Consider the following 18609-nt stretch of genomic DNA (forward strand, 5'->3'; position numbering starts at 1 on the left):
AGTTCATCCCAGACAAGCTCCAGAAGGGTCAGGAAGCAGTGATCTGGGCTCCCCTCACCTGCTCCTGCAGGTGACGTGTGCCAAGGCTGTTCCATGCGGGCAGCAGCAGCAGCCGATGAGTCACGGGCATTGCCTCCCCTGCCTGCGGCCGTGCCCGGTTTCACTTTCCTTCTTGCACCCACAACTTCCCATGTCCCGGAATTTCTTGTCTGAGGCATTCCATTAGGGAAGTGTTTCTTGGAGAAGCAGGCATGCAGAGGAACACTAAATGCAATACACACAACTACTGCAAAGGGATGAAATAATGGTCCCTTATAGCTGACTCTGTTTTCTTCTTCTTTTTCTGAGTTCATGCACTGTATCTATTCATATGCCCACATGCCAGCTTTGTGGACAGGTTCTGTTCTGAGTGACAGAACAATAATGGTCCCCTGTGGTTCACTCAACCACGCATCTGTTATATATTGCAAAAGCAGCTTTGATATGACCAGGCACACTGACAAAGATAGTCTTGTTTTCAGCCATATAACCCAACCTTTATGAGCTCTTCTGGAATTAGTGATTCCTGGTTAAACTAATCTGGGTGAAAGGTATAGAAATGATTTTCACCCTCCAAATCTGTGTGTGAAGAGGACCTCTGAAGGTAAACCACCCAAGAAGTAACCAAGAGGTTTGCAGACAGTGCTGCCATTTATCTCTAGATGTTCCTCTCACAGATGGGAATTGCTGTATGAAGGTGGATGTAACTCAGGGACTGAGATGCACAGACCTGTCTAATATCATGGAGGTCTGTCAGAGGCCCCAGAATTAACGTTCATTAAGACCTAGTGCCCAGAAGCTGAGGGCATCACAGGAAAGCCTGCATTACCAGCTGCAAAGACAGGCTTTGGCAGCAGAGCGGGGCTGGCCAAAGCTGCATGGAGGCATCTCCAAGCCCAAACTGGCCAAGGCAAGCCTCAACCTTAGCCTGTAGGCTTTGTGCTCCCAACTCTTGTCTTCTTTCTCCTGCAGAGCTTGCAGTGGCCCAGTGCACACAGCGCCCCGTTGATGTTGTCTTCTTGCTGGACGGCTCTGAAAGGATTGGGGAGCAGAACTTCCACAGGGCCCATCGCTTTGTGGAGGACGTAGCCCGACAGCTTACATTGGCCAACAGCAACAGTGACAACATGAACGCCCGGGTCGCACTGCTGCAGTACGGCAGTGAGAGGGACCAGAACGTGGTCTTCCCATTGACCTACAACCTGACGGAAATCTCCAACGCCCTGGCACAGATCAAGTACCTGGACTCCTCCTCCAACATCGGGTCAGCCATCATACACGCCATCAACAACATCGTGCTCAGCCCAGGAGATGGGCAGCGACTCGCACGGCGCAATGCAGAGCTCTCCTTCGTCTTCATCACTGATGGCATCACAGGAAGCAAGAACCTGGAAGAGGCCATCAACTCCATGAAGAAGCAAGACGTCATGCCCACCGTGGTGGCTCTTGGGAGCGATGTAGACATGGATGTCCTGCTGAAGCTTGGCCTTGGGGACCGGGCAGCCATCTTCCGGGAGAAGGACTATGACAGCCTCTCTCAGCCCAGCTTCTTCGACAGGTTCATTAGGTGGATATGTTGAATGAAGGGATGCACGTCTCACCCTCGGCACTATACACCCCCTGAGATCCCGTTTTATTTCTTCCCCCTGTATGGTTGCTAGCAACAATGAGTTGGCCCAGAACAGCTGCTGCTGGGTCCTCCTTTCTAGCCAAAATCCAGAGCTCCTTTGTGATTTTCCTGATGAAAAGTTGTGTATCTTACATTTATGGTGCTAATTAAAGCCAAGATCAAAGCAGGACACAGAGCCATACGATGTGCTTCTGTAAAGCTTTACACACACCAAGCCATGACTTGTGTACATACTGTAATCCTAGGAGGGCTTATCAGAGAAGCAAGAAACCCTTCCAGTGTGGCAGGACAAATGGATATCTCTAGTTCTCAAAACCCCTCAGTATCCCTCAGTGTCCTATGAGGAGTTTTGTGGCTACAACATCCCCTGTTCTTTAGCAAACCTTCTTCCACATTATCCCATCTCTTTACTTCTCTTGGTACTTCTGTCCTGAGAGGAATGAGTGAGTTTATGACACATTCAAATGCTCAGCAACTTGCTTTCCTTTTGCATGGCCCTTGATGGCACGCTCCCCTTTCCCAGGAGCAACAGGATGGTGAGCGGCTTTGCTGCCTTCTACAGTTGTCTGCAGATGCTCTCTTTGGGGTTCTGCCTATGCTAAATGTCACAGAGGGACCATATCCCACTTGCTCCCTTCTTCCATTTCGATCTTCACCAGAACCTGTTCGTGCATTACTGTGCCCAAACTCCTGGCTGAGAGGAGCATTGTGCCCCCCAGCATCTCACCAACCACTGGGAGCTGCCTCCCTGTCATCCCAAGGTGTTCAAAGTAATCAAGTGCCTTCTTCCCACCAGTACCTGCTGAGCAGTGCCCAGATTTGAACTTGAATTTTGCTGTCTGCAAAAATAAACAATCTCTTTTCACCCTACCCTGAAAAAAAGCCTCTTTATTCTGTGGTTTGTCTTTGATTTTAAACACTTCTAACAACCAGCACAAGCTTTCTGACAATGCATATCTGGGGATGGATGTTTGCACTTTGGGAGCTGCTTTCTGGAGCACCTGACAGTGCACTCTGTGTACACACTATATGCAGATGGACTTTGATGTCAGTAAGTGAGGATACCCATGTTGGTGGCAGTGTTATGGAGGACACTATGTGTAGCTGATGCCCAGCACCAGCTTTCTGTCCTGGCACCTTAGGCTGAGGGGCAGAGGCTGGACACTGGGACTTAAAGAGCTGGTGTTTGGGTCACCCAAGACCCCCTAGGAGATGGAGCCCGGTCTGGTCCTGCCTGGGGGCAGGGATCGCGTTTCCAGGCTGTCCATGCACAGCCGGCTCCGTGCTGCAGCGGCACCAGCTCCGGGCACACAAAGCCCCGCCGGGAGACGTGAACCTCGGGGCTGCCGTCGGTGCCGGGGATGCGGCTGCCCCTGCTTTGCTGCTCGGGGCGCTCCGTACGGGGGTCATTGCCCAAAAGCGGCCCCGTGGGGCTCTGGCTGACGAGGGGGGCGCGGATGGGTCCCGGTGGAAGGGAGAAGCCGCTGCCGAGAGCCACAGGTGGGGTTAAACGGGAAGAGAGGAGCGGTGCGGTGGGAACCGGGTGGAGCTGGAGTTGTGGGGGTTTGGCTGCAGCTTTCCCCAAGCTCCGCGTGTTGTGCCCGGGAGGAAGCAGGAGGGAGAGATCAGAGGCTCGGATGGGTACGGGGGTGGCGGCTGCGGATGATGGGGCTGTGGGGACGCCGCGGTCAGGGGAGGAGCAGGCGGGCGATAGGACCCGGGCGGCATCGCCGAGAGGGGCGGGGCCTGGCTAATTAGGGGGCGGGGTATGTTGGTTGTGGGCGGAGTCACGGGGTGACGCACGCTCCGTCTCTATAAAAGGCGAGCACCGGCTAAGCCGGGGCGTGGCGCCGGCGGCTCCTCCATTGCGGTGAGTGTGGGGTCCTGGTGCATCCGGTTCTCCGTGTCCCGGGGCCATCCCCGGCCCCTTCCCGAGAGCTCCCGGCGGCTCCAGCGGGCGCTGCTGCTCCGCAGAGCCGGGACCGACACCGGGGAGGGGCCCCGGGCTCCGGCGGCCGAGTGCTGGGAGCGGAGCCCGAGGGCTGAGCCTGGGCTGGGGCCGCGCTCGGAGCTGGGCAATGGAGTCCTGAGCGTTGGGGTCTGGAAACCAAGCGGGGCCGGTTCGGGGTCAGAACCAGGGACCGGGGGCTGGGGGCTGGACCCGGGGTCACTAAAACCGGGTTTGGGGCTCGGCAATGGAGACCAAGCCCCACGTGTTGGAGTCTGGAGCCCGGCTCATGGGGTCAGTTGAGGGGCTCAGAGAGAGCTCGAGCTGCCCAAAGCAGGTTCCGAGCTGGGTCGGGCTGGTATCGGTTGGTGTCTGCTGAGCCATTGCATTGTGCATCACTTGTGTTCATTGGTTTTAACCTTCCCTTTTGTCCCCTTTAGCTTTGTATTCTGTCCCCTTGTTACTTCCCTTATCATTATTAGTAGTAGGACTTGTGTTATCATGTATTTAATTTATATTATGCATTTTCTAAAGTATATTGTAAAGTTCTGGGCCCCTCACTACAAGGGAGACATGAAGGGGACTTGGCTGGTGGGAAGGGCAGGAGCACAGCACGTTGCACTCTAAGCATCATCTTGTGCCTTTGAACCCTGCAGGTGCCCAATGGGCTGGAGGCTGTGAGCATCGAGAGCAAGGGCTGCCTGAGCAGCGGACGGTGAAGAGACAGATGGGACATCGTTGGAACGCAGGCCCAAGGAGAGGCCCCGTGCAGGTAAGGACACACTGGGGACACAGTGTAGGGTATTTGCAGGTTGTCCTCTTGGCAGGGATACAGGCAGTAGTTAAGGGGTGCAGGCAGTGGCAGGAGGGGAAGTGTAGGTGTCAGGCTGGGTAGCTGCAGGTGCAATTTGCCTATTGCAGGTTTCAGGTTGGGAAGCATAGGGGTTAGATGGTATAACAAAGGTGTTAGTTTGGGTAGTGCTGGTGTCACTTTGGGTATTACAGGTGTTAGGTTGGATCCTGTAGGTGGCACTTTGGGAACCAGAGGTGTTAGGTTGGGAAGCACAGGTGGCACTTGAGGTGGCATTAGGTTGGCTGTCATAGGTGTTAGATTGGGTAGTGTCAGTGTTACTTTGGGTGTCATAGGTGTTAGGTTGGGTATCATAGTGTTAGGCTGGGTATTGTGGGTGGCACTTTGTGTATTACAGTTGTCAGGTTGGATCCTGTGGTAGGTGGCACTTTGGGAACCGCAGGTGTTAGGTTGGGCAGCAGAGGTGGTACATTGGGCATTGGAGGTGTCAGGCTGGGTAGAGTAGGTGGCACTTGAAGTGGTGTTAGGTTGGATATCATTGGTGTTAGCTTGGCTGCTGTGGGTGGCACTTTGGGAACCAGAGGGGTTAGGTTGGGTGTTGTAGGTGGCACTTGGGGTACTGTAGCTGTTAGGCTGGGTACAGTAAACGGCACTTTGGGTAGTGTAGGTATCAGTCTTGGTACTATGGGTGGCACTTTGGGAACCATTGTTGTTAGGTCAGGTAGCAGTGGTGACACTTCTGACTCAGGGTTAGCACAGCTTTATTAGACTGGTTCTATCTGAGGTGCTTGGAAGTTGGACAACTTGGGTTGCACTTTGTGTACTGTAGGTGTTAGGTTGGGGGGGTGGGAGGGGGGTAGGAAAAGGGGTAGAGGGTGGGGGGGGGGCGGGGGGGGGACGGAGGGGTGGGAGGGGAGGGTGGGTGGGGAGGGAGAGGGTGGGAGGGGAGGGGGGGGGTGGGAGGGGTGGGAGGGGAGGGTGGGAGGGGTGGGAGGGGTGGGAGGGGAGGGTGGGAGGGAGGGAGGGGGTGGGAGGGGGGGGGGGGGGGGGGGGGGGCGGGGGGGGGGGGGGGGGGGAACCAGGGGGGACCCGGACACTCTGTCCTCCAGATAAGACATCTCTATATATACAAAGACAGCAGTACAGCAGTCCCCTCCTTCCCCCCCCCCCCCCCCCCCCCCCACCCTCCCCCCCCACCCCCCCCCCCCCCCCCAACCCCTCCCTCCCCCCACAACCCCCAGGAGGGAGTTAGGGGGGGAGGGAGGCCTCCCTCCCCCCCTAACTCCCTCCCTCCCTCCCCAGAGGGCTTAGGGGGGGCAGGGAGGGGCTTAGTGGAAGCCCCTCCCTGCCCCCCCTAAGTCCTCCCCCATCCCCTCCCCTAACCCCTTCCGTCCCCCCAACCCCTTCCCTCTGCTCTGGAGGGGAGGGGCTAGGGGGAGGGAGGGGGTTCTTATACCTGTCCAGAGTCCATCCCAAACGTCGTATCCCTTCTGGAATCGCAGCTCTCTTCAGGGACCATCCCGGGGTGCTCGACCTGTCCCTGCAAGAAGAACACCCATCACCACCAATCTCTTCATGCGTCTGCCACTGGCCACCTTTCCTACCCACCACCAGCCCAACCTGCTTCCTCCCCACACATCTTGGCCTTGTGGCACTCCTAGCCCCACACTGTGGCCATGCTGCATCCTTCTATCTGTCCTGTATCATCTTCTGCTTCTCCACTGGTATGTGGAGCATGGGCAGACTGTGCCTGGTCCCTCCTCCAGGCCTTTGCTTCCCTGGCTTTTCCCAGCTGGCTCCCACATGTACACAGCTGTGCAGATCCTTCCCAAATAACAGCCTTCATCCTGTGGGATGGAATAAACCTCCTTTCCACACACAGATTTCAATGGCTGCCTCCTGCATCTTCTTTGTCCTCCTCCTCCTAAGAACCCCCTCACACCATGAGCACAAAACATCACCTTGCACCTGGCAGTCCACACACCTGGATGATGCCATCTCCCATGTCAGCCTTTAGTGCTGAGCAAGAGTTGTCCAACTTCCAAGCACCTCTGATGGAGCCAGTCTAATAAAGCTGTGCTAACCCTGAGTCAAAAGTGCCACCTTTGCTACCCAAATTAACACAATTGGTTCCCAAAGTGCCACCCATAGTACCAAGCCTGATACCTCACTACCCAAAGTGCCGTTTACTGTACCCAGCCTAACAGCTACAGTACACCAAGTGCCACCTACAATACACAACCTAACCCCTCTGGTTCCCAAAGTGCCACCCACAGCAGCCAAGCTAACACCAATGATATCCAACCTAACACCACTTCAAGTGCCACCTACTCTACCCAGCCTGACACCTCCAATGCCCAATGTACCACCTCTGCTGCCCAACCTAACACCTGCGGTTCCCAAAGTGCCACCTACCACAGGATCCAACCTGACAACTGTAATACACAAAGTGCCACCCACAATACCCAGCCTAACACTATGATACCCAACCTAACACCTATGACACCCAAAGTAACACTGACACTACCCAATCTAACACCTATGACAGCCAACCTAATGCCACCTCAAGTGCCACCTACTCTACCCAGCCTGACACCTCTGGTTCCCAAAGTGCCACCTACAGGATCCAACCTAACACCTGTAATACCCAAAGTGACACCAGCACTACCCAAACTAACACCTTTGTTATACCATCTAACCCCTATGCTTCCCAACCTGAAACCTGCAATAGGCAAATTGCACCTGCAGCTACCCAGCCTGACACCTACACTTCCCATCCTGCCACTGCCTGCACCCCTTAACTACTGCCTGTATCCCTGCCAAGAGGACAACCTGCAAATACCCTACACTGTGTCCCCAGTGTGTCCTTACCTGCACGGGGCCTCTCCTTGGGCCTGCGTTCCAACGATGTCCCATCTGTCTCTTCACCGTCCGCTGCTCATCCCTAAACACGCACCATGACCACCACCAAGCAGGGCCCTCCTGCATGGGCCCATGCACAGCTCCTCAGCATCCTCTGATGCATCCTCGGCGCTCAGAGCTCGGCCGTTCTGCACCTCCATGGGCTGGCATTGCTAAAGAAAACCCACTCCCTTCTATTGCTGGCCGGCCATTCACCTCCTCTTCATCCTCTCCTTCTTCCTCTTCCTCCTCGCTGCACCTTGCTGTAAAAGGAGCAGGGTGCCTGCCCTACAGGATGCTGCTGGCACTGGTGATGCCCAGCTTGCTCCTGGCCATACGCATGGAGTTGCCATAGTCCTTTGAGATGCTGCAGAAGGTCAGCGTGGACAGGCAGCCCCTGCTCTCGATGCTCACAGCCTCCAGCCCATTGGGCACCTGCAGGGTTCAAAGGCATAGGATGGTGCTTAGAGTGCAACGTGCTGTGCCCCTGCCCTTCCCACCAGCCAAGTCCCCTCCACATCTCCCTTGTAGTGAGGGGCCCAGAACTTAACAATATACATTAGAAAATGTATCATATAAACTAAATACATGATAACACTAGTCCTACTACTAATAATGATAAGGGAAGAAATAATCAAAAATATAAAGAATATAAAGCTAAAAGGGGAAGGTTAAAACCAATGAACACAAGTGATGCACAATGCAATGGCTCAGCAGACACCAACCGATACCCAGCCTGACCCAAGCAGCGATCGCTGCCTTCCAGGTAACTCCCCCCACTTCCTATCCTGGGCAGGACGTGCTGTGGGATGGGATGATCCTTTGGCTCCTTTGGGACAGGTGTCCTGGCTCTGCTCCCTCCCAGCTTCCAGTGCCCCTCCTCACTGGCACACCACAAGAGTCTGACAAGTCCTGGGATCGGGCTAAGTACCACACAGCAAGAGCTAAAACCTCACTGCTGATGTTATCAGCATCAGTCTCAGACAAAACCCAAAGCACAGCACTGCACCAGCTCGGGGGAAGCAAATGAGCTCTATCTGATGTTATCAGCATCAGTCTGATGTTATCAGCATCAGTCTCAGACAAAACCTGAAGTGCAGCGCTGAGCCAGCTCATGGGAAGCAAACGAGCTCTATCCCAGTCTAAACCAGGCCATCACCCACCTGCATTCCCAACCGCCTCCCTCCCTGGCTCAGTGGGACAGGGCACAGTGGGGACACAGAACGGTCTCTGCAGCCAGATGCAGCCTGCAAGGCAGTAAAGAGCCCAGCCCCTTGACACACGGGTACAGAAGCACACAGACTGACACAGCAAGGGGGCCTGGTTAAGTAAGTCCTTCATGAGGGGATGCATAGGAAGTGTGCGCTGCTGGATATGTATTTAATGCTCAGAGCGGTGCCACTTGACTCCAAGGAGCTCTGATGGCCCTTCCTGCCTGGGACCAGGAGATGACGTTATCCCCTATTGCCAGCATCCCTGCACCTCGCCCTGTCAGTGACAGCACCTCAGCAGGTACCAGAACACCTGAAACCAGCAAAGTCATCCCAGAAAACCCCTCCACTGCCGGGCACTTGACACTCACTCACAGGCCTGCAAACCAGCGCTCCTCACAAAGCGGAGCTGGACCTAAAGGGCAGCATCTGTGGGGACCCGGGATGTGCAGCCCTGCTCCAGAGGGAGCCTGCCTGTCCTAGGGGTGCTGCTGCCTACGGAAGCTGTGGGGCAGGAGGAGAGTGATGCAGGACCAGCAACATCACAGCCGTGCCCCTCTCCCTGGGTGCCCTGCGGGATGAGCCCTGCTCCACACCTCCTGCTGCTCCCTGAGAGCCTACGCCAGCCTTGGATGGCAGGGAATAAAACCCCATAGACAGCACAGACGTTACCCTCTTCTCACACCCTCACCTCACAGACGTGCTCCCAGCCCAAGGCAGCACTGCCAGAAAAGGAGGGGGCTCAGCACAGCTCAAACAACCCCAGACATTCAGGGTGCTCCTGCTCAGAGCAGGGCCAGGACTGGCCCCATCCAGCCTGGCCCCAGGACCGGCACTGGCTGAATGCCCTCCAGTACCCCTAGGACAGGGCCACTCGGGGGTCACACATGGGGGGTGGGTGTAAGTTGGAACTTCCCTGCTCTCTCCCAGCTCACAGCCACCATCCCTTTCCCATGCCCTAACTCCTCACCCACACGTACAGGGGGAGATGCAAAGACGAGAGCCTGGACACAGACGTGAGCCTCTGCTGCCCCCAGGCACAGAAACGCTTTGGCTCCCGCACAGGAAAACTCCACTTTGGCCACAGTGTTCCCAGTCAGCAAACACCATCCACACCAATACATTCAGCAGCTCTAAACCCTTCCTTAGCAAAGGATGCTGACACAGGGGGCAGATGCAGCCCCATAACCTGCCTCAACAGCCACTGTTGCCTCTGGCGTCACCAGGGCTTGCAGAAGAGCACCTAAAGGCCTTGGGTACATTAGTACAGATCCTACCAGCCAGGCTGTCGAGGACAACAGCATCTCGAGGGTGCACTGGCTTTGCCTTGAGCAGGTTTAATCCCATGGGATGAGCGGGTGGGAGCCAGGCACGTGCAGCGCAGGCAGGAGGGATGGAGCCAGCCCCAAACACATCCGTGCAGCTCAAGCCAACCTGCGGTGCCCTGCACATACCATGAGCTGCCTGCACACAAAGCACTCCCGGACCTGCCCTGACAAGCACATCCCGCAGAGCTGCTGTGCCTTGAGATGGGGACACCTCTCCCGACACCCTCGCTAGGCTGAGCTGACACGGGGCTCCCTGCGGGCTACAGAGCGGCGGATGAGAGGCACTCGCCCACCCCTGCTCCAGGGACACGGCCCCATAGAGACGGGCGCTGCCCACAGGAGGGACGATCCCACCTGGAGCACTGTGCAAAGGTGACAGCTCCTCGGACACCTCCCGCCCCCAGCACCGGCTCCTGCCCCGCCTGCTCCCTTCCCACCCGCTCGGACCCTTCCTGCTCTGGAGCCACAGCATTCCCTGCTCTGGAGCCGCAGCATTCCCGGCTCTGGAGCCGCAGCATTCCCTGCTCTACAGCCGCAGCATTCCCTGCTCTAGAGCCGCAGCACTCCCTGCTCTGGAGCCGCAGCATTCCCGGCTCTGGAGCCGCAGCATTCCCTGCTCTGGAGCCGCAGCATTCCCTGCTCTAGAGCCGCAGCATTCCCTCCTCTGGAGCCGCAGCATTCCCTGCTCTAGAGCCGCAGCACTCCCTGCTCTGGAGCCGCAGCATTCCCGGCTCTGGAGCCGCAGCATTCCCTGCTCTGGAGCCGCAGCATTCCCTGCTCTAGAGCCGCAGCATTCCCTCCTCTGGAGCCGCAGCATTCCCTGCTCTGGAGCCGCAGCATTCCCTGCTCTAGAGCCGCAGCATTCCCGGCTCTGGAGCCGCAGCATTCCCTGCTCTGGAGCCGCATTATTCCCGGCTCTGGAGCCGCAGCATTCCCTGCTCTACAGCCGCAGCATTCCCTGCTCTGGAGCCGCAGCATTCCCGGCTCTGGAGCCGCAGCATTCCCTGTTCTAGAGCCGCAGCATTCCCTGCTCTAGAGCCGCAGCATTCCCTGCTCTGGAGCCGCAGCATTCCCTGCTCTGGAGCCGCAGCATTCCCTGCTCTGGAGCCGCAGCATTCCCTGTTCTAGAGCCGCAGCATTCCCTGCTCTACAGCCGCAGCATTCCCTGTTCTAGAGCCGCAGCATTCCCGGCTCTGGAGCCGCAGCATTCCCTGCTCTAGAGCCGCAGCATTCCCTGCTCTAGAGCCGCAGCATTCCCTGCTCTACAGCCGCAGCATTCCCTGTTCTAGAGCCGCAGCATTCCCGGCTCTGGAGCCGCAGCATTCCCTGCTCTGGAGCCGCAGCATTCCCTGCTCTAGAGCCGCAGCATTCCCTGCTCTGGAGCCGCAGCATTCCCTGCTCTGGAGCCGCAGCATTCCCTGCTCTGGAGCCGCAGCATTCCCTGCTCTAGAGCCGCAGCATTCCCTGCTCTAGAGCCGCAGCATTCCCTGCTCTACAGCCGCAGCATTCCCTGCTCTGGAGCCGCAGCATTCCCTGCTCTGGAGCCGCAGCATTCCCGGCTCTGGAGCCGCAGCATTCCCTGCTCTGGAGCCGCAGCATTCCCTGCTCTGGAGCCGCAGCATTCCCGGCTCTGGAGCCGCAGCATTCCCTGCTCTGGAGCCGCAGCATTCCCTGCTCTAGAGCCGCAGCATTCCCGGCTCTGGAGCCGCAGCATTCCCGGCTCTCCTCCGCTCCCTCCCGTGCTGCTCTCGACTGCTCCTGAGCCCGGAGCTCCCTCCTGCCCCGGCCGCTCTGCCCCCTCTGCCCCTCCCTCGAGCCCCGCTTTGCTTCCTCAGACAGCAGGAAAACGCCACAGCCCCAGCTCGGATCCGCCATCCAAGCCCAGCCCAGGGACGGCAAACTCTGCCCTCAGGCCTGCAGGGACTCCCTTCACAGAGCACCGCAAGGAAAGGGATGCGGTAAAGGGTTCCTTTAACGGTCTGAGCCATTCATTCTAAACAGGGCCTGTGCTGAGGGTCTCTGTCAGCTCTCAGCCTGCCCTGGTTGGAGGGGTTCCCTGTGCCTACAAGTGAGGATGTGCTCTCATCTCATCTTCAGCCTGGTTCAGTTCACAACATCCATTAGCACTGAACACTGCTGATCCATATTCCTATTGAGCTAATGAGAAGCAGAAGCTGCAGCTCCAAAGGCAAAGGGGGCCACGGGCAAACTTCCAGCCTGCAGAGAAGCAGAGCATCCCACCCCTATGATCCCAACAAGACCCTCACAGAGCCAAGGATGGAGCTGGGACATGGAGCACAGCGGCTATGGGAAGGAGAGCTCGCCTGCAGGGATGCTGAGGCATGAGGAGAAGCTGGGATGTTGCTCCTGGGGTTTGGAGACTGGGATCTAAGAGCCAGGGGTGTGAGCAGTGCCCAGGCCTCATCATCACAGGCACTGCAGAGCAGCTCTGCTCACACACGTGGGCCTTGGGCCACCACAGCACCCTCGGGTGCAAGCAGGGCAGCACAGCCAGGGTGCTCTGGCTCATACAGACACTAAGGGGCTGCTGCCCTCAGCTGCACTCAAGCCCCTGCTGCTTTCTGCTCCTCCAAGGAGGCCTTCAGAAGGACCCACATGAGATGTGGGCACACAGCCTGACCCAAGGGATGGCTTCCAGGATCAGCACACAGGACAGACACGATGGAGGTTCAGTTACTGGTTAGCAAAGCCCCTCTCTAACGGCTGACACTGGGATTCAGGAGGCCCTGACACATCCCACCTCTCTTCTGCAAGCTCAGATCTGTTTCCCTCTCCCCTCTCAAGCTACGCAGATTCCTCCTCTGACTGAAACATAAGGACCACACTGTCAGCAGGAGGAGGGACAGGGACAAAGAGGTGCAGCAGCACCATCAGTGCTGAGCCCTGCACTGGAGAAACCCAGTGCTTGTCCTCACTTCTGCCAAGCACCCCACAGCCCATGCACACGATGCGGCCTCAGCCCTGGGGAAGGAGCTCAGCAGAGCCATGGGGAGATGATCCCCTTCACACAAAGGGGTTATTTGGGGTTGCATGGACCTGGCAGGTCAGGCAGTGCCACTGCTCTCCCATTCACTCTCTGGAACATGGTGTTATTTCCATGTCCAGTCTATGGAGCTGCTCTAAATCCCATCTCATTGGGCCATCCTTGCCTGCTTTACTGTCATTACACCAGCCCAGATGCTACGTTATTCCCCCCATCCCAATTCCAACACACACACGAAACCAGTGCCAACAAAACAGCTGCCCAGTCAGAATATCATCTCACTTTATTAATCCTTTTATTAGTTTTCACCCCATATGATCACAATTCCATAGATTCCCAATTTGCTGGGAAGAGGCAGAGGGAAGGAGGGGGGAATAACGTAGCGTCTTTTCCCCCTTTTCTTTAGCACTGCACTGATGCATCATCACACGTCAGGGTCTCTTGCCAAAAGCCTCCTCTTTCTGCAGGGAAAAGCTGCCGGGAAGGAAGTTTTGCTCCGAGCTCTAATCCCAGATTTCTTCAGGCTTCCCACAGCTCCTCCTGTGCTGGAGCACAAGAGAGAGCGCGTCCTCCGGGCTATCCCAGCACACCGGTCTGGTGCTCACCCAGCCTTGCACATCTATGGCACAGTGATGGAAACTGCCTTTAACAAGAGGAAATCACCTGCAGGGATTGCAAAAGGAAATGTCCCATAAGGTGGAAGGAGCCCACAACTAAAGCCAAAATGCAACCTTACACCTAGGGGAGGATGTAACTGCTGGAACACTGTGGGCAAATCACATGGAGACTCCACTGAAGGCACAGAACCTCAAGGGACAGTGACTTCAGGCCATTAGGGCCTGGACACAGGGCAAGGAGAAAGGACGTACCTTCGGCCATCACCTCAAAGGGGCATCCCAGTCACAACAGCACAAGCCCAGGGCTCAGCACCAGCACATGTGGCCAGTTTGGGGCTCCCCGGGCTTGTTTTCTCCCTGGGCCTCGATTGGTTGGTGTGAAAAATGGGGATGCCAACAGCCCTCCAACAGTGGCAATCTCTGCATTCACAGCACCTTCATACACAGCCCAGCCCCAAGCGCCTCTCATCTCTGATGCGAGCTTGAGGTGTACACAGAATAACCTGGCTCTGGCACAGACTTTGACAGCACAAAGGTGAAAAGTGAATTTCACAAATCCAGACCACATGAATTAATCAACTGCTGAAGCCCCTGCTAAACTGAATGGGCTCATTGCCCTGCAACCAAGCACACAGCTGGAACAGCTACAAAACACTGCTCATCTGTCCCACATCCCCTCCTCACCAGTGAATTCTTCCATCCCCTTTTTCCTTCCCATATCAATGCCTTCCACAATAACAAGGGCTCCTGCCCACTGCCCACACTCAGTTGGTACTCTTGACTTCAGTCACCTCAGTGAGCATCCCCCCCCAGGACCACAGCCCCATCACACTCTGCCAGAAGCTCTCATTGACACTTGGCTCTTTCATTATTACCTTTAAAGATTCAATCACTTCCACCTCAAGGGAAGCACTCTGGGAACTGCCAAGGCCCAGAGGACACATTCATGCACCCCATCAATGTGCTTTAGGGTTACAGGCACCTCAACCCAGCTGACTCTCCCTCACCACACTGCCCCACCACAGCATCCATCCATTGCCATCACTTTCCACTTGGTTATTCCCTTTCATCTTTGCAAACCTGATCATGGCATTTAAATATTGCTGTGAAATTTCAAGTTCTGGACGGAATTTTAAGGGGTTTTAAGTTCTTTTCTCTTTTTAAAGGGAGGGGGAAGAACAAGAAAGTGCTAATTTCCTTCCCCATTGCCTCCATTCATTCCTCTGTTCTCAACAACATTGGTTTTACACTCACCAGCCTGACTACTCCACAAGAAAGGTGTATTCCTTCCTATTACATTCTAGCTCCCCCTCATGGTGTGACTCCAACCCTGACGTGCTCAGTAAAACCCCAAGTCATTTAAAGGTTAGGGAAGAGCATAATCCTCCATGTTCCCCTGGAAACAGCATTACACAAACTGCTAGAACCAGAGTAGAGGAAGCCTCCAAACACAGAGCATCAAACCCAAACCCACACAACAATCAGCCACCAAACACCATTCCTCACCTTGTTTGCACCATCCCTAAAAGCAGATGGCATCAGCCCTTTGCTTGCTCATGAGCACTCCCTCCATCCATTTGCCTCCTCCCAACTCAGCCTCCAGCTGAACCAGCACAAAACATGTCCCTGACCAACACAACCCTTACAGCCTGCACTGGCCACTGAACCCCCAGCAAAAGGAAGGTGGACAGGGAGCTGCCACACTTCACATCAGGGGTTACCAGCTCCTGCAAGGGTTAGAAATGTTCTTCCCAGGCTGACAGAAACCCCTCCTTTAACCAAAGAGAGCAATGAGACCTCCTTCAGAACAAGCTTGAAGAACTCAAAGTCATTTCCAAGTCACCAAGCACCCATCTCCCTTGCTTCAGCTCACACCACTACAGGACTTCTTCCTGCTCTCCTTCTACCACACACATCCAAGCCCCAGTAAACACCAGCAAAGACCTTTACATCTCCCATCATATTCCCAATACACCGAGATCTTTCTCCAGAAGCTTTTCCAGTTAATAAAATGGTCCCAGACAAATTCTGCTTGTTATATAGACAGAGCCAGCCTTGCTTGGGATCTCTCCCAAACACACTTCAGCAGCAGCATAAGGAACAGCATCCTTTGCAGACAGAGCTGAGGCTGATACAAACATGGGTATTTTCTAGAGAGAAACATGCCTCAGATCTCTCACCAATATGTCCATTCAGAGCTCAACCACAATTTCTCAGCTGCTTCTGGGTAATACATGGGGGTAACTTGGAACTAAAGCCATTTTACACTTATGGATGATGTGTAAAAGCATAGAGGTGTCACTTACTGTCAGACGATCCCATTTCTGGTACATAGGGTGAGGATGGAAGGTATTCATCCCAGCAGTCTTCCCTGGATTGCCTCTGGTCTTGCTCTGGAGGATCACGTGCAGACAGGACCAGCATCAAGGCTGAGGGAACACAAACAAGCATTGACAACATTAGCCCAGCAAAAGCATTGCTGGAGTGGTATAAACCTATTTGCAGGTACAATTCAGCATCACCAAAGCTCTTGGAAGCATCAGGGAGTGCAACAAGAGGGAAAGGCTCTTTTGGACAGACACGAACCTCTCAGGCCCAGCAGCAGGGATCATTCATATGTAACTCAACTACACTCAACAGGATGCAGCTTCTGTAAACCCCCAACTGTGCAGACACAGGGAACAGATTGCCCAGCACACACAGAAAGTCCATCAGGATCCTCCAACAATTCCTCAGCCAAAACCCACTCCCATCTCTTGGACAATCCACAACATCCACCAGCTTCCAGGCTGCATCCAGACCGGCCTTCTTGCCTGCTGCACATCCTGAAGCAGGATTTGCCCTTAAGCTTTTGTTACCTTCCCAAATAGCATCGCAACCCTCCCTTTGAGAACAGCAGTGCCAATACAGCTTCCTCCCTCAGCCAGCAGACACCACAAAGGGAAAGCAGGAAAGGCATTTAGGGGTGGGATGCTGGGAACAACGAGATATGAGAAGAAGCTCCTGCAGAATATATGAAGGAAAAGAGGGACGTGAATGCCAGTAATGCCCAACTGCAGCAAGCACCTTCTCTGCCTCCAGTACCTTTCATTACAAGCACTGCAGCTTCCAGCAGGCACCTCCCTGATGCTTGCACCAGCAGGGACCCTGCAGGCCCTGCAGATGACCCAGCAGCTCCGTGCCTCAGTTTCCCCTCTCACAGACACAGCAAGGGGGCTCTGGGTAGGCTGAGATCAGGTGTGGGTAGGAGCTCATCAGCCCTCGGGCCCAGGCACTTGTTTCTACAGCACCTGGGGACCCCAGGAGTCATTCTCTTTGCTCTGGGCTATCCCAGACTCGGGCAGCAGCTGAGGGAGAGCAGAGGAGGCACAGGACCCATGGAAAGGGCTCAGGCTCAGCTCCTCTACAGACTCCTTGGGAAGCTCTGATCTTGTTCTCTGTCTGATCTGGGCTTCTTTCTCCTTCCTTGTAGATGGTGACAGTGACAGCAGCCACGCACATGCAATGCTTTGAAACATAACATCACTGTTAGACACACCTCATGTTATTGCTGCATGCTGTAAACAAGGCACAGTCCAAAGACCATACAGACTACTTACAGTAGAGGTCAAGCAAAAGGGGTCTGGGGGCCAGCAGTCAGTGCTGAGAGCAAACACCACAGGCACAGAGTCCAATGTCATTGTTTTAGAGTCCTCCATGTTTCAGTGCAAGGAACAGGGATCACTCAGCAAAGCAAAAAGCATCTCTTAACAAAGACACAGCGAGCATTTGGTCATGGCCTGGTGCCAATGCAAGCATCAACCACAGGCAACACAAGCAGGCTCTAAAACACAGCAAGCAACTTCTCTAAAGCACAGAGCCTGCTGGCCACCCATAGCACAGGGCACAGACAAACCCTGCTCCCAAAGGGGCACCATCACCGGGTACCCTCAGGACTCAGTAGCAATTCAGAGGTTCAAGACCTTCAGCAAAGAGACAACTTTCTTCCTGCATCCCACTGTAAGGGCAGCAGGCAAATTCCTTCCCCTTCTCCCTACCTCCTTTCCCTGCCAGGCTGTTGTTCCAAGTCCTTAAAGAAGAGGGCAGCGCTAAACTCTGCCTCAAAGCACACAGAAGGCTCAAGGCAGCAGGTGCAGAAGTCAAGGAGAAGCCCATGGACATCAGACTCCAGCACCCCAACAAAACCAGACCTGCTTCTTCCCAAAGCAAAGCCAAACTCATCCTTCCCATCTCAGGAAAACACGATGCAATGAACCCAGCTCCTGCACACCTTCCTCTGCAAGCACAGCCCTCCCAGGACAATCAACAGAACCTGCTGGTGCTGCCGAGGGTAACCAAGCCCACCCGGGAGCACACTGCTCCCACTCACCTCACTGCTCACGCTGGACCTGAAGCCAGCACCAACAACCCAGTGGGTTCATGAGGACCCAATGCAAACAACAACTCCTGCACACGGGGCCCTCCGGAACGGTGCCCGCAGCATCCGAGTCCATCTCCGTACGGCCGCACTGAGCGCTCTCAGGGCCCCAGAACCCGCTCCCTGTGTGCGAACGGAGCCGCCGGGGCCGCCACGGCTCCCACCGCCCGCCCGCGGCATCCGCAGCCGCTGCTCCCGTGCCCGCCCGCGCCTCTCTCCTCTCCCTCCCCCCTCCCTGCAGCCGCAGCCCCAGCGCCGGTTCCACCCGGTTCCCCCCGCACCGCTCCTCCCTTCCCGGTTAACGCCGCCTGCGGCTCCGGCAGAGCCTTCTCCCCGGGCCGCAGAACGGCCTCAGCGGCAGCCGGAGCCCGGTGCAGCCGGGGCCGGGGCTCAGGGGCAGAAGGCAGGAGCCGCTCTGTGCCTGAGCCCCGGCACCAGCCCAGGGAGGGCTCATGCAGAGACTTCCATGCACGGGGCTCTGGGTCTAAGCTCGGAACCTGCTTTGGGCAGCTCGGGCTCTCTCTGAGCCCCGCAACTGACCCCGTGAGCCGGGCTCCAGACTCCCACACGTGGGGCTTGGTCTCCATTGCCGAGCCCCAAACCCGGTTTTAGTGACCCCGGGTCCAGCCCCCAGCCCCCGGTCCCTGGTTCTGACCCCGAACCGGCCCCGCTTGGTTTCCAGACTCCAACGCTCAGGACTCCA

The 18609-nt window shown here is 55.9% G+C and overlaps 1 long non-coding RNA gene across 2 annotated transcripts; it reads left to right on the plus strand.

Annotated features, from left to right (window-relative positions):
- Nucleotides 1-3520: 3520 nt before the first annotated feature.
- On the plus strand, nucleotides 3521-6517 carry LOC117436591 (uncharacterized). Of its 2 annotated transcripts, none has more exons than XR_004549917.1 (3): nucleotides 3521-3539; nucleotides 4274-4389; nucleotides 5931-6517. It is a non-coding gene; the product is annotated as an uncharacterized lncRNA (long non-coding RNA). The 2 variants fall into 2 exon arrangements; XR_004549918.1 differs by lacking the exon at nucleotides 3521-3539 and adding an exon at nucleotides 3749-3767.
- Nucleotides 6518-18609: the final 12092 nt, after the last annotated feature.

This window comes from Melopsittacus undulatus, chromosome 8 (assembly GCF_012275295.1).
Source record: "Melopsittacus undulatus isolate bMelUnd1 chromosome 8, bMelUnd1.mat.Z, whole genome shotgun sequence".
Lineage (NCBI taxonomy): Eukaryota > Metazoa > Chordata > Aves > Psittaciformes > Psittaculidae > Melopsittacus > Melopsittacus undulatus.